Here is a 17,279-nt window from a genome sequence, read left to right on the forward strand (position 1 = left end):
ATCTAAAACACAACCCAACTATATTTTGTCTATAAGAAATCCACTTTAAATATAAAGAAACACATAGATTAAAGGTGAGAGGATAGAGAAAGATATACTATGCCAACACTAACAAAAGAAAGCAGGTGAGATGTGGAGAAATAGGGACCCTCTTACACTGTTGGTAGGAATGTAAACTGGTGCAACTACTGTGGAAAACAGTAAGGAGGTTCCTCAAAAAACTGAAATTTGAAATACCATTCAACCAATTATTTCCACTTCTAGGAATTAACCCGAAGAAAACAAAATCCCTGACTTGAAAAGCTATAGGCACCCCTATGTGTAGTGCCACATTATTTACAATACCCAAGATATGGAAGTGTCCATCAATAACGGACATCGAAGTGTCCATCAGTAGATGGATGGATAAAGATGAGGTACATATATATAATAGAATATCATTCAGCCGTAAAAAAAGAAATCCTGCCATTTGCAACACCATGGATAGATCTAAAGGGTACTATGCTCAGTGAAATAAGCCAGGTGGAGAAGGACAAATACCATATGATTTGACTTGTTTGTGGAATATGAAAAAAAGCGAAACAGAATGAACAAAATAGCAGTAGACTCAAAGACACTGAGAAGTGACTAGTGGTTACTGTGGGGGAGGGGGAGGTTGGGGGCTGCTGAGGAGGGTGAGGGGGATAAAGTGGCATTTTGCTTTATTTTCAGTCATAATATAAGCTGGTGATTGGGATAGTAGTACAGCATGGAAAATACAGTCAGTGATTCTGCAACATCTTTCTATGTTGACAGGTAGTAACTGCACTAGTTTGGGGTGAGGATTTAATAATATGGGTAACTGTTGAACCACTGTGCTATATATTTAAAACCAAGATTGTATATCAATGATAGTTCAATTTAAAAAAAGATGATCTGTTACATATAAAATAAAAACAAAAAAAGCAGGACTACCTACATTAATCCAAGACAAAGCACAATGCAGAGGCAAGAGTCATCAGGGATAAAGAGGAGGGCATTATATAATGATAAAGGAATCAAGTCTCCAAGAAAACATATGAATCCTTTACAGGTATGTTTCTAATAACAGAATGTCAAAATACATGAAGCAAAAATGAATAGAACTAAAAAGAGAAAGAGATGAATCCACTATTATAATTGGAGACTTCAGCACTCCTATCTGAAACAGATCAAACAAGCAGAAAATCAGTAAGGACATAGTTGAACTCAACAATACCATCAATCAACTGGACTAGTTTATCCAACAACAGAAGCTAATAGATTATTCTCAGGTTCACATGGGACATTCATCAAGGTAAACCATATTCTGGGCCATAAAACATGACATATCAAACTTAAAAGAATAAAAGTAGAGGAGGGGCAGAAGATGGCAGCGTGAGTAGAGCAGCGGAAATCTCCTCCCAAAACCACATATATCTATGAAAATATAACAAAGACAACCCTTCCTAGAATAAAGACCAGAGGACACAGGACAATATCCAGACCACATCCGCACCTGAGAGAACCCAGCGCCTCGCGAAGGGGGTAAGATACAAGCCCCGGCCCCGCGGGAGCCGAGCGCCCCTCCCCCCAGCTCCCGGCGGGAGAAGAGCAGGCAGAGCGGGAGGGAGACGGAGCCCAGGACTGCCGAGCACCCAGCCCCAGCCATCCGGGCCAGAGTGCAGGGCCCTCGATACTAGGAAAACAGGGCAGCAAGAACAGTGAGCAGGCACTGGAGGCTGGGCGACAGAGGGCATAAGAAAAGCACGTGACCATTTTTTTTTTGCTTTTTTGCTGTTTTGTTTTGGCGAGCGCTTTTTGGAAGTCTTAAAGGGATAGTGCCCCCAATACTAGGGAAACAGGGCAGAAAGACCGGTGAGCAGAGGCCTGAGGCTGGCACCGGAGAATAAAGAAAAACGAACGACCACCTTTTTTTTTTTTTTTTTAATTAAAAACTTTTTTTTTTTTTTTAATTAAAAAAATTTTTTTTCTTTTTTTTTTGGTGGGCGTTGTTTTGTTTTGGCGGGTGCTTTTTGGACGTCTTAAAGGGGCAGGGCGGGTCACTTAATCCAGAGGTAGGGAATCCGGGATCTCTGGGCACCCTAACCCCTGGGCTGCAGGGAGCAGGGAGGCCCCTTACGGAGATAAATAGCCTCCCAGCAGCTCCTGCTCCAACGCAACTCCACCACTTTGGAGCAGCTGCCCGAACCAGGCCACGCCCACAGCAACAGCGGAGATTAACTCCATAGCAGCCGGGCAGGAAGCAGAAACCCTGTCTGCGCGCAGCTGCGCAGCACAAGCCACTAGGGGCCGCTGTTTTCCCAGGAGAGGAGGGCCACAAACCAACAAGAAAGGAAGTCCTTCCAGCCGTCACTCGTCCCAGTTCTGCAGACTATTCCTATCACCATGAAAAGGCAAAGCTACAGGCAGACAAAGATCACAGAGACAACACCAGAGAAGGAGACAGACCAAACCAGTCTTCCTGAAAAAGAATTCAAAATAAGAATCATAAACATGCTGACAGAGATGCAGAGAAATACGCAAGAGAAATGGGATGAAGTCCGGAAGGAGATCACAGATGCCAGAAAGGAGATCGCAGAAATGAAACAAACTCTGGAAGGGTTTATAAGCAGAATGGATAGAATGCAAGAGGCCATTGATGGAATTGAAATCAGAGAACAGGAACGCATAGAAGCTGACATAGAGAGAGACAAAAGGATCTCCAGGAATGAAACAATATTAAGAGAACTGTGTGACCAATCCAAAAGGAACAATATCCGTATTATAGGGGTCCCAGAAGAAGAAGAGAGAGGCAAAGAGATGGAAAGTATCTTAGAAGAAATAATTGCTGAAAACTTCCCCACATTGTGGGAGGAAGTAATGGAACAGACCACGGAAATACACAGAACCCCCAACAGAAAGGATCCAAGAAGGGCAACACCAAGACACATAATAATTAAAATGGCAAAGATCAAGGACAAGGAAAGAGTGTTAAAGGCAGCTAGAGAGAAAAAGGTCACCTATAAAGGGAAACCCATCAGGCTAACGTCAGATTTCTCAACAGAAACCCTACAGGCCAGAAGAGAATGGCATGATATATTTTATACAATGAAACACAAGGGCCTTGAACCAAGGATACTGTATCCAGCACGACTATCATTCAAATATGACGGTGGGATTAAACAATTCCCAGACAAACAAAAGCTGAGGGAATTTGCTTTCCACAAACCACCTCTACAGAACATCTTACAGGGACTGCTCTAGATGGGAGCACTCCTAGAAAGAGTACAGCACAAAACACCCAACATATGAAGAATCGAGGAGGAGGAATAAGAAGGGAGAGAAGAAAAGAATCTCCAGATAGTGTATATAACAGCTCAATAAGCGAGCTAAGTTAGGCAGTAAGATACTAAAGAGGCTAACCTTGAACCTTTGGTAACCACGAATTTAAAGCCTGCAATGGCAATAAGTACATATCTTTCAATAGTCACCCTAAATGTTAATGGGTTGAATGCACCAATCAAAAGACACAGAGTAACAGAATGGATAAAAAAGCAAGACCCATCTATATGCTGCTTACAAGAAACTCACCTCAAACCCAAAGACATGCACAGACTAAAAGTCAAGGGATGGAAAAACATATTTCAAGCAAACAACAGTGAGATGAAAGCAGGGGTTGCAGTACTAATATCAGACAAAATAGACTTCAAAACAAAGAAAGTAACAAGAGATAAAGAAGGACACTACATAATGATAAAGGGCTCAGTCAAACAAGAGGATATAACCATTCTAAATATATATGCACCCAACACAGGAGCACCAGCATATGTGAAACAAATACTAACAGAACTAAAGGGGGATATAGACTGCAATGCATTCATTCTAGGAGACTTCAACACACCACTCACCCCAAAGGATAGATCCACTGGGCAGAAAATAAGTAAGGACACGGAAGCACTGAACAACACAGTAGAGCAGATGGACCTAATAGACATCTATAGAACTCTACATCCAAAAGCAGCGGGATATACATTCTTCTCAAGTGCACATGGAACATTCTCCAGAATAGACCACATACTAGGCCACAAAAAGAGCCTCAGAAAATTCCAAAAGATTGAAATCCTACCAACCAACTTTTCAGACCACAAAGGCATAAAACTAGAAATAAACTGTACAAAGAAAGCAAAGAGGCTCACAAACACATGGAGGCTTAACAACACGCTCCTAAATAATCAATGGATCAATGACCAAATCAAAATGGAGATCCAGCAATATATGGAAACAAATGACAACAACAACACTAAGCCCCAACTTCTGTGGGACACAGCAAAAGCAGTCTTAAGAGGAAAGTATATAGCAATCCAAGCATATTTAAAAAAGGAAGAGCAATCCCAAATGAATGGTCTAATGTCACAATTATCGAAATTGGAAAAAGAAGAACAGATGAGGCCTAAGGTCAGCAGAAGGAGGGACATAATAAAGATCAGAGAAGAAATAAATAAAATTGAGAAGAATAAAACAATAGCAAAAATCAATGAAACCAAGAGCTGGTTCTTCGAGAAAATAAACAAAATAGATAAGCCTCTAGCCAGACTTATTAAGAAGAAAAGAGAGTCAACACAAATCAACAGTATCAGAAACGAGAAAGGAAAAATCACTACAGACCCCACGGAAATGCAAAGAATTATTGGAGAATACTATGAAAACCTATATGCTAACAAGCTGGGAAACCTAGGAGAAATGGACAACTTCCTAGAAAAATATAACCTTCCAAGATTGACCCAGGAAGAAACAGAAAATCTAAACAGACCAATTACCAGCAACGAAATTGAAGCGGTAATCAAAAAACTACCAAAGAACAAAACCCCCGGGCCAGATGGATTTACCTCGGAATTTTATCAGACATACAGAGAAGACATAATACCCATTCTCCTTAAAGTTTTCCAAAAAATGGAGGAGGAGGGGATACTCCCAAACTCATTCTATGAAGCTAACATCACCCTAATACCAAAACCAGGCAAAGACCCCACCAAAAAAGAAAACTACAGACCAATATCCCTGATGAACGTAGATGCAAAAATACTCAACAAAATATTAGCAAACCGAATTCAAAAATACATCAAAAGGATCATACACCATGACCAAGTGGGATTCATCCCAGGGATGCAAGGATGGTACAACATTCGAAAGTCCATCAACATCATCCACCACATCAACAAAAAGAAAGACAAAAACCACATGATCATCTCCATAGATGCTGAAAAAGCATTTGACAAAGTTCAACATCCATTCATGATAAAAACTCTCAGCAAAATGGGAATAGAGGGCAAGTACCTCAACATAATGAAGGCCATCTATGATAAACCCACAGCCAACATTATATTGAACAGTGAGAAGCTGAAAGCATTTCCTCTGAGATCGGGAACTAGACAGGGATGCCCACTCTCTCCACTGTTACTTAACATAGTACTGGAGGTCCTAGCCACGGCAATCAGACAAAACAAAGAAATACAAGGAATCCAGATTGGTAAAGAAGAAGTTAAACTGTCACTATTTGCAGAAGACATGATACTGTACATAAAAAACCCTAAAGACTCCACCCCAAAACTACTAGAACTGATATCAGAATACAGCAAAGTTGCAGGATACAAAATCAACACACAGAAATCTGTGGCTTTCCTATACACTAACAATGAACCAACAGAAAGAGAAATCGGGAAAACAATTCCATTCACAATTGCATCAAAAAAAATAAAATACCTAGGAATAAACCTAACCAAGGAAGTGAAAGACGTATACTCTGAAAACTACAAGTCACTCTTAAGAGAAATTAAAGGGGACACTAACAGATGGAAACTCATCCCATGCTCGTGGCTAGGAAGAATTAATATCATCAAAATGGCCATCCTGCACAAAGCAATATACAGATTTGATGCAATCCCTATGAAACTACCAGCAACATTCTTCAATGAACTGGAACAAATAATTCAAAAATTCATATGGAAACACCAAAGACCCCGAATAGCCAAAGAAATCCTGAGAAAGAAGAATAAAGTAGGGGGGATCTCACTCCCCAACTTCAAGCTCTACTATAAAGCCATAGTAATCAAGACAATTTGGTACTGGCACAAGAGCAGAGCCACAGACCAATGGAACAGACTAGAGAATCCAGACATTAACCCAGACATATGTGGTCAATTAATATTTGATAAAGGAGCCATGGACATACAATGGCGAAATGACAGTCTCTTCAACAGATGGTGCTGGCAAAACTGGACAGCTACATGTAGGAGAATGAAACTGGACCATTGTATAACCCCATATACAAAAGTAAACTCAAAATGGATCAAAGACCTGAATATAAGCCATGAAACCATTAAACTCTTGGAAGAAAACATAGGCGAAAAACTCTTAGACATAAACATGAGTGACCTCTTCTTGAACATATCTCCCTGGGCAAGGAAAACAACAGCAAAAATGAGTAAGTGGGACTATATTAAGCTGAAAAGCTTCTGTACAGCAAAAGACACCATCAATAGAACAAGAAGGATCCCTACAGTATGGGAGAATATATTTGAAAATGACACATCCGATAAAGGCTTGACGTCCAGAATATATAAGGAGCTCACACGCCTCAAGAAACAAAAAACAAATAACCCAATTAAAAAATGGGCAGAGGAACTGAACAGACAGTTCTCCAAAAAAGAAATACAGATGGCCAACAGACACATGAAAAGATGCTCCATATCGCTAATTATCAGAGAAATGCAAATTAAAACTACAATGAGGTATCACTTCACACCAGTAAGGATGGCTGCCATCCAAAAGACAAACAACAACAAATGTTGGCGAGGCTGTGGAGAAAGGGGAACCCTCCTACACTGCTGGTGGGAATGTAAGTTAGTTCAACCATTGTGGAAAGCGGTATGGAGGTACGTCAAAATGCTCAAAACAGACTTACCATTTGACCCAGGAATTCCACTCCTAGGAATTTACCCTAAGAACACAGCAATCAAGTTTGAGAAAGACAGATGCACCCCTATGTTTATCGCAGCACTATTTACAATAGCCAAGAATTGGAAGCAACCTAAATGTCCATCGATAGATGAATGGATAAAGAAGATGTGGTACATATACACAATGGAATACTACTCAGCCATAAGAAAAGGGCAAATCCAATCATTTGCAGCAACATGGATGGAGCTGGAGGGTATTATGCTCAGTGAAACAAGCCAAGCGGAGAAAGAGAAATACCAAATAATTTCACTTATCTGTGGAATATAAGAACAAAGGAAAAACTGAAGGAACAAAACAGCAGCAGAATCACAGAACTCAAGAATGGACTAACAGGTACCAAAGGGAAAGGGACTGGGGAGGATGGGTGGGTAGGGAGGGATAAGGGGGGGAGAAGTAGGGGGGTATTAAGATTAACATACATGGGGGGGTAGGAGAAAAGGGAGGGCTGTACAACACAGAGAAAGCAAGTAGTGATTCTACAACATTTTGCTATGCTGATGGACAGTGACTGTAAAGGGGTTTATAGGGGAGACCTGGTATAGGGGAGAGCCTAGTAAACATAATATTCGTCATGTAAGTGTAGATTAGTGATACCAAAAACAAAGCAAAAAAAAAAAAAGGGCAGTTCCTGTGTGGTAACCTCCAACGAGTTCTACACAAGGGTATAAAGGGCATATAAAAGTGTAGGCAAAGGGTCTGTTTCTGTTTATACAGAGGATCAAAGCCTAATTGGGCTACCCCGAAAATGAACTAAGATACGATATGAAGAAGAACTTCCAACATCTGCACTCTCTGGAAGACTCATGCCAGAAGATGATCATCAAAAAACCCCAACAAAGATCCACACACTGCTACAGCTGTAGATGCACTCATCCCACCAGTTCCTGGACTTGCCATGGGAATGAGGAAGGAGATATCTAAGCTGGCCTGTGCATACAGTAAAACAACAAATTTGACTGGATCTATACTGTTGGAACTCAACCAAGAATTTGGAGAAGTGCAAATAGTAGCGCTCCAAACTCTTACAACTACAGACTATTTACTGTTAAAAGAACATATGGCATGTGAACAGTCCCCAGGAATGGGTTGTTTTAATTTGTCTGATTTCTCTCAGACTGTTCAAGTTCAGTTGGACAATATCCACCATATCATAGATAAGTTTTCACAAATGCCTAAGGTGCCTTAATGGTTTTCTTGGTTTCACTGGAGATGGCTGGTAATTACAGATATGCTTTGGTTATGTAACTATACTCCTATTATGTTAATGTGTGTGCGCAATTTAAGTAGTAGCTTAAAACCTATATATGCTGAAGTTACTCTACAAGAAGATATCAAAGAAATAATCAATCTTCCCATGTTTTCTTCCACCTGCTACTTCTATAGCCTTTCTTCTTCCTTCCTAATTAAAACCCTTAAATAGAATTCGTGCCTCATATCAAATTTACCGAGTATCATAACTCCTCCAAGTGGTAAAGATACCTCAAGACAAATGCTGGGCATAGAAGCCACAGGGCATAAATATGCAAAGAAGTAAAAAGCTAACCTTTTCAAACAATAAGGCTTCCCTCTCACTTACCAACTTCACATTTCCCTGTATGGCCCCGGAAGATGACTGGTTAGCCAGAGACGGGTAAGATTCCTCAAGGGAGGAACAACCTAAGACAGGCACAGTCGCAGGGGGGCCATCAGGTGAGAAATTGGGGATCAACAGAGGTGAGGCTTAGAACTTCACCCCCCCTGTTCTGAGAGAAATCTTCTGCATACGTGGATGTTTTATTGCCCTGGTCTAGCTTGGATTAACACATAGTCTACAGGCACACACCTGATCATCTACATGTGCTCTCTTACAACACTAAACTATGTTTTCTACCTTTATCTTGTATCTACCTACCACTTCAGCATTTTATTAAAAATCATAATAATAAAGAGAGAAATGTGGTATCCACATATAAATCAAGTATAAAAACCAAATGAGTATTCATATTTGAACTGACTGTTTATAGTTCATAATGCATGAGCAAAACCGAAAGTTTCTGTGATGACTGCCCTTGTACTGTTCACTATGTAACTTATTCATTATGTAAGAATTTGTTCTACATGTAAGAACTTGTTTGTTATGCCTCAGAAGATTGGAGACTGACGAAAATTAGGCTTGGGGTGGATTAATGATTGTGCATTGAGCATTGACTCCCCTATACAGAATTTTATTGTCGTTAACAACCATTTGATCAATAAATATGAGAGATGCCCTCACAAAAAAAAAAAAAAAAAAAAAAGACAGACTTCCAATGGTAAAAAAAAAAAAAAAAAAAAAAAGTAATATAATTCCACTTTTATATCATAATGTAATTAAACCAGAAGTCAGTAAAATAAAGATAACTGGAAAATTCTAAAATATGTGGGGATTAACACATTTCTAAATAAGACATGAATCAATGAAGAAATCTCTAGAGAAATTAAAAAATATTTTGAACTAAGTGAAAACAAAAAATCAACTTAATGAAATTTGTGGGATACACTTAAAGCAGTGCTTAGAAGGAAATTTTAGCATTGAATGAATATATTAGAAAAGATGAAAGATCTAAAATCAATCATCTAAGCTTACATCTCAGGAAACTAGAAAAAAAAGAACAAATTGAACCCATGTAAGAAGAAAAAAGAAATAAAACTTAGAGCAGAAATCACCTGTTTCCCATAAAGAGGAAATTAATATTGAAAGTCAGCAAAATTAAAACAAATTCTTTGAAAAGATCAATCAAGCCAATAACCCTTAAGCCAGACTAACTCAAGAAAAAAAGAGAGAGGATACAAATGGCTAATAACAGAAATTAAAGAGGGGACATCACTATAGATTCCATGGAAATAAAAAGGATTTTCAAGGAATATTATGAACAGCTCTAGCCCATAAATTGGCTAACCTAGATGAAATGGACCAATTCCTTGAAAGACACAATCTGTCAAAACTCACACAAAAAGAAATAGGCAATCTTGAATAGTCTGGTCAATATCTACTAAAGAAATTGAATCAATAATCAATAACCTTAAGAAACAGAAAGCTCCAGGCCTAAGTGGGTTTACTGGGGAATATTATCTTTAAAAAAAGGAATATGTTTTACCAATTCTCTACAATCTCCATCAGAAGACAGAAGCAGAGGAATACTTCCTAACTCGTTGTATGAGGTCAGCATTACCTTGATATCAAAATCAAAGAATTTATAAAATGAAAAAGGAAAACTACAGAACAATATTTCTCCTGAACATAGATGCAAAAGTACCCAACAAAATGGTAGGAAATTCGAATCTGACAATGTATAAAAAAAATGAACTATATACATCATGACCAAGTAGGATTAATTTCAGATGTACAAGGCAGGTTCAACATGCAAAAATCAAAAATGTAATCCATTATGTCAACAGGCTAAGAAAGAAAAATGACATGATCAGATCAATAGATGCACAAAAAGCACTTGACAAAATCTGACACCAATTCATGACAAAAATTCTAAATAAGTAGGAACAGAGGGCAACTTCCTTAGGTTGATAAAAACTATCTAAAAAAAACCTACAGCTAACATCATACTTAATAGTGAGAAGCTGAAAGCTTTCCCACTAAAATCAAGTAGAAGGCAAAGATGTTCCCTATTATCACTCCTTTATAACATTACTAGAAACCCTAACTATTGCAAAAAGACATGAAAAATCAATAAAAGGCATGGATATTGGTAAGGAATAAATAAAATTGTCTTTGTTCACAGATGATATGAATATCTATGAAATATCCAAAAGAACTGACAAAAAAAATTCTGATAACGATTTAATAATTATAGCAAGGTTAAAGGATACAAAGATAATATACACAGGTCAAAAGCTTTTCTATATACAAGTAATGAACAAGAATTTGAAATTAAAAACATGACACCAAATACTAAACACAATACAGCACCTCCAAGAAAATGAAATACTTACGTACAAAGTTAACAAAATCTATATAAGATCAATATGAGGAAATCTATAAAACTCTGATAAAAGATTTCAAAGAGGAGGAAATGGAGAGAGAATCCATGTTTACTGAAAAAAGACTCAATATTGTCAAAATGTCAGTTCTTCCCAATTTAATCTAATCTAATCCCAATTCAGTGCAATCCCAGTGAGCTATTTTGAGGACACTGACAAATTGAATCTAAGTTTATATGGAGAGACAAAAGACCCATTAAAAGCAAACAATACTGAAGGAGAAGAACAAAGTTGGAAGACTGACATGACTTGACTTATTATACAGCTAGCGTAATCAAGCCAGTGTGGTACTGGTGAGAGAATAGATAGATCAATCAAGTCCAGAAATAGACCCACATGAATGTAGTCAACCAATCTTTTACAAAGGAGCAGAGGCAAAATAATGGAGGGAAAACAGTACTTTCAACAAATGGTGCTAGATAAAAATGGACATCCACATGCAAAAAATGAATCTGGACATAGACATTATAACCTTCACAAAATTTAATGCTAAACAGATCACAGACTTAAAAATAAAATGCAGAACTATAGAACTTGTGGATAATATAGGATAAAATACAGACCTTGGTTTCAGTGAAAACATTTTATATACAATACAAAAATCATGATCATGAAATAAAGGATATATAAGCTGGAGCTTAGTAAAATTATAAATATCATCTCTGTGAAGGATGTTGTCAAGAAAATGAGAAGATAAGTCATAGACTTGTAGAAAGTATTTTTAATGGCACATCTGGTAAAAGACTGTTGTCTAAAATATACAAATATACAAAATGGCTAAAATTCAAACATAAGAAAAAAACAACATGATTTTAAAATGGGCCAAAATGAGATAGAAGAACAAAGGTGGAGGTATCACACTCCCTGATTTCAAACTGTGCTCAAAAGCTATAGTGACAAAAACAGTATGGTACTGACACAAAAACAGGCTTACTGATCAAAGGAACAGAATAGTAAGCCCAGAAATAAACCAATACTTATATGGTCAGTCAATCTATGATGAAGGAGTAAAGAGTATACAATGGGGAAAAGACAGCCCCTTCAATAAATGGTGTTGGGAAAACTAGAAAGTTACATGCAAAAGAATGAAAGTAGACCACTTTCTTATATTATATACAAAAATAAAATGGATTAAAGACTTAAATGTAATATCTGAAACCATAAAAGTTTAAAAGAAATCAAGAATAAACTCTTTGACACCAGTCTTAGCAGTACTTTTTTTTTGGATCTGTCTCCTCAGTTAAGGACAACAAAAGCAAAAATAAACACATAAACTAAAAAGCTTTTTCATAGTGAAAGAAACCATCAACAAAACAAAAAACCTATGGAATGGGAAAATAAATTTGCAAATGATATATTCTATAAGGGGTTAATACCCAAAATATATAAAGAACTCATGCAACCATAACACACACACAAAAAAAAACAATCTAATTAAAAAATGGGCAGACAACCTGACTAGATACTTTTCCAAAGAAGATATGCACATGATCCTCAACATCACTAATCATCAGGAAAATGCAAATCAGAAACAAAGTGAGATTTCACCTCACACTACTCAGAGTGGTTGATATGGTAAGGATGTGTAGAAAAGGGAACCCTTATACACTGCTCATGGGAATGTAAATTGGTGCAGCCACTATGGAAAGCAGTATGGAAATTTCTCAAAAAACTACAAACAAAATACTATATGACCTTGCAATTCCACTTCTGGGAATTTACCTAAAGAAAACAAAGTCACTAGTTTGAAAAGATATCTGCACTCCTATGTTTATTGCAGCATTATTTATAATAGTCAAAATATGAAAGCAACCTCAATGTCCATCAATAGATAAATGAATAATGAAGGGGTGGTACATATATATAATGGAATATTACTCAGCCATGACAAAGAGTGAACTCTTGCCATTTGCGGCCTACAGCATATTATGCAAAGTGAAATAAGTCAGAGAAAGACAAATACCATATGATTTCATTTATATGTAGAATCCAAAAAACAAAAGAAACAAACAAGACAGAAATAGACTCACAGACACAGAACAGACTTGTGGTTGCCATGGGAGAGGGAATGGAGGGATGGGTGAAATATGTAAAGGGGAAATAAAATTAGTGAGAATGTTCAGTATCTTGATATGCATGATGGTTGCATGAGTGTATACAAATTTCAAATTCATCTAGCTGTACACTAAGACTTGTGCATTTTATTGTATATACTTCAATATAAATACTATGATAAAATAAGTCATGGGGATGTAAAGCACAGCATAAGGAATATAGTCAATAACATTGTAACAACTTTCTATGATGATAGATGTTAACAAGACTTATTGCAGTGATCATTTCATAAGGTATATGAACGTCAAATCACTACATTATATACCTGAAACCAATATAATATAGCATGTCCATTATACTTCAATTGAAAAAAAATGAATCAAAGACCTTCACAGTCATCTTACCAAAAAAGATATATAAAGATGGTAAAATAAGCATTGTGAGGAAGTTGGGGTTCCTAAGGCCAGGATCCTCACTGAACTTAAACCACCTGATGATGCAACTGGCCTGTTGCTAGGCTACCGCTTCCACACCTTTAGGCAGTAAGCTGTTATTGTGCTATATGGAGAGCTCGGCCCAGTGCTCTGGGCGGAGGCAGAGACACTAGTGCTCAACCTACTGTGGGAAGAACAAGCCTGGTAATAAACCCTTTCACCCCAAAAGAACATTTGCTGTCATTTTCTTTGGTCACACTGAATCCACAGCGAACTTGCTGAGGGCTGAAACCCATTGGTAAGACAAGCATATGAAAAGATGCTTCACATCATCAATGAAATGCAAATTAAAATGATATACCACTACACCTGTTAGAATAGCCAAGGTCCAGAATGCTGATAACAAACACTGGCAAGGACGTGGAAAGACAGGAACTCTCATTCATTGCTGGTGAGAATGCAAAATGGTACAGACACTCTGAAAGACAGTTTGGCAGTTTCACACAAAATGAAACATATTCTTAGTATATAATCCAGCAACCATGTTCCTTGGTATTTACCAAAGGGATCTGAAAACTTGTGTCCACACAAAAATCTGCACAGGGATATTCAGACCAGCTTTATTCATATGGCCAAAATTTGGAAGTCCTTCAATAGGTGACAGGATAAATAAACAACCAGATTATGAAATATTATTCAATGCTAAAGGGAAATGAACTATCAAGCCATGAGGAGACATGGAGGAAACTTAAATACATATTGCTAAGTAAAAGAAGCCAATCTGAAAAGGCTACATACTGTAGCCTGCATAGAGACAGTAAAAAGATCCATGGTCACCAGAGGTTAGGGGGGAGGAGTGATGAGCAGGGCAGAACACCAAGAAACTTAGGGCAGTGAAAATACCCTGTGCAACACTATAATGGTGGATACACGTCAGGAAACTTTGTCTGAATCCATAAGATGTACAACACCTTCATGTAAACTATGGACTCTGAGTGATAATGATTCACCAATTATAACTAATATACTACCCTGGTGGGGAGTGTTCACAATGGGAAAGGCCATTCACGTGTGGCTGCAGGGGAAATGGGGAAATCAATAAACCTTCTACTCAATTTTGCTGTGAACCTTAAACTGTTCTAAAAAATAAAGTCTATTAAAAAATTACAGTAATGTTCAATGTTTACTTAAGTGCACTACTAGCCTTAGATTGCATTTACAATTTTAAAGAGAATTTCTGCCTTAATCTTCTCTGCTTCCCATCTCTCCCAGCCCTGCACACACACACACACACACACATACATATTTTCCCTAATAATACAATTTTATCCATGTTGGTAAGGTCGTTTGGGGTTTGTCAGATGGCTACCCCACTCCCATCTCCCCAGGGCCTTACCTCTCATATACAACCCTAGAAAATAATATGGAAACTAACTGGAAAACATTTAACTTACAAAGAGCATCTACAGATTTTGATTCTGTGTTCATAATCATTTCCCTTTCCTCTTGATTCCTCTCTTTGCTTTATACTGACTTAAATGGAAGTTGTGAAACATAACATATACCTAGGTTTGAAATCAAATGGATGACTTTGACCTTGGTCATAAACCTGATTCTCCCCCTGCCTTGAGAACAGTTTCCTTATCTGAAAATGGGAATAATAACATTGTCTACTTCACAGAATGCTTATAAGAATTAAATGATATTATTCAGATAAAGGTTAGTTCAATACCTGGCACATAATAAACACAATGTTACCTAGCCAGTAAAAAGATAATCAGCATTAGGACCTATTAAACTGTATTGCTGCTTTTCTATTTCTAAACAAATAGGAATTACACATGAGGTCCCATGTAGCCTGGGCTCTGCTTAGTGATCTTCAAATGAGATCAGTTTGCTTTCAATCCGTCCAGTGTTCACCACTATTACATTACAGGTGCATTTCACCGCCCTTGAAGCTCTGAAGTTCTAGGGCATCCCCAGTAAAGCCAGTTGGGATCAAACTCAGAGAGAAACTTGGGGTCACTTCAGCATCACATCACAGAGTGCATCTGTTACAAGGTTCCATAGAGCTAGGGATGGTGTTCAAGATGGTTCTAGTTAAGGCCAGAGACACTACAACTCTGCCATCATAGCTCATGATCACCTATTGGAAGGAAGTGAGCTATTCCAGGTCTACACGGGAGGAGGTGGAATCATGCAGTCTTTTAGATTTTTCTACACTGCCCTACCCAACTCTAAATTCTCCAAAGGCAAGTGATTTCCAGGGTTTCTCTCCTTCTCCCACAGTCCTCTCATCCGTCCCAGCTATTCTGAATGTCCTGGGATCTCTCAAAGTCACTCTGACCCTCAAGAAGTAGACAACAGTATATAATTATAAAATAGCTACTAAATGCTCAAGTCAGTATAAGGAATAACTTGAGGAGATCTTCTGTTACCAGACCAAGCAGTCAACAAGGCAATGGATACGTTTCTCCTGAGCTAAAACAACTCAGCCAGAAACACAGTTGAAGTAACAGCACCTACCATTTTAATCTAGTTACTTCAGTCATTCAAACAATCAAATTATCTCAGTTGTGGGGAAATCTAATTGATGTTATGGCAATTAAGCCTTAAACACCCTTTGCAGTCAGTCATAGAAAGCAGGACTCCGTATTTCCTTAGCAGTTAAACTTTTAAAACCTAATTGTTTGCTTTAAACCACACTGGAATAAAGGGCCAGTGATAAATGTGCCTTATTTCTGGTTCAGCACCAACTACATGCCTAACCAGGTAAATTGCTTGGTACTGGTCTTCCCAACTTAAAAAAAAAAAAGGAATGTTGTTAAAACATTAAGGACAGAGTAATTAAATCTAATGGATAATTGAGATAATAGCAATGAACCTGATTCTCCCTTTGCTTTGAGGAACAGCTATACATCAACCCTGCTTTCCCACCCCTTGGGCAAATGCTAACTTGTAAACTTGGCTACACCAGCTTCAGTTATCAGACCTCAATTTCTGCTTTAGGAACAGACAAAAATCAGGTCCAATAATAAGTACAAGTGTTATGGGAGAAATCAATGTTTGCTAATGCTTTCAGATCTTGATTGAAAACTGCCTGGGGAAAGACATTTTTTAATAATTATGTTTGCATTCTGTTCACATAAATTCACTCAATTTTCAGTGTGGTTGAGGTGAAGTTTTTTCTATTACATTCTACCTTGAGAAAAATCTTGTGGAAGCACGTTTAGGGTGTTGTTTTGTTATTATCACTATTTTTTTTTTTGCAGAATGTTTTGAGAAATTCCTCTTCCTAGAAGCTAAAACTTTGTAACTGATCGGTAGTTGACAGCATCCTGTTAAAGCTGTATGCCCTGTCTCCAGACAAGGAAGATGTATGCAGCTGCACTTAACATCTCCGGGAACAGGGATGGACAACATAATGAAAGCACAGATAGATGTGGGCAGGGACTGTTCTAATAAACTCAGCCAGCTGCCCAATTAATAATTTTTCAAAAAGACCCCAATGCCAATGCAGCTTTCCTTTCGAATCATTTGTTTAATTTCATGTGCAAATTATGAATACACACTTGTTTTTCCAAACTCTTGAAGCAGATTTGGAGCCATGTTGTTTGAAGTGACTGTAGTTCAGAAACATCTCTTTTCAATTACTCTAAACCCTCTTTCAACAGCCTTTCATAAATAGGCCAACATCCATGGCACACTCAGAATCAGTGTGGATCTCTAATGGAAATACACAATGGGCCTTGCGCCATG

At 37.8% G+C, this 17,279-nt stretch overlaps 1 long non-coding RNA gene across 1 annotated transcript in view; it reads right to left on the reverse strand.

The window, feature by feature from the left end:
• The window catches only part of LOC130681220 (uncharacterized), a 324,375-nt gene that overhangs the window by 234,621 nt on the left and 72,475 nt on the right, over window positions 1-17,279 (reverse strand). The window lies entirely within an intron of this gene.

This window comes from Manis pentadactyla, chromosome 16 (assembly GCF_030020395.1).
Source record: "Manis pentadactyla isolate mManPen7 chromosome 16, mManPen7.hap1, whole genome shotgun sequence".
In the NCBI taxonomy this organism is placed as follows: Eukaryota; Metazoa; Chordata; class Mammalia; order Pholidota; family Manidae; genus Manis; species Manis pentadactyla.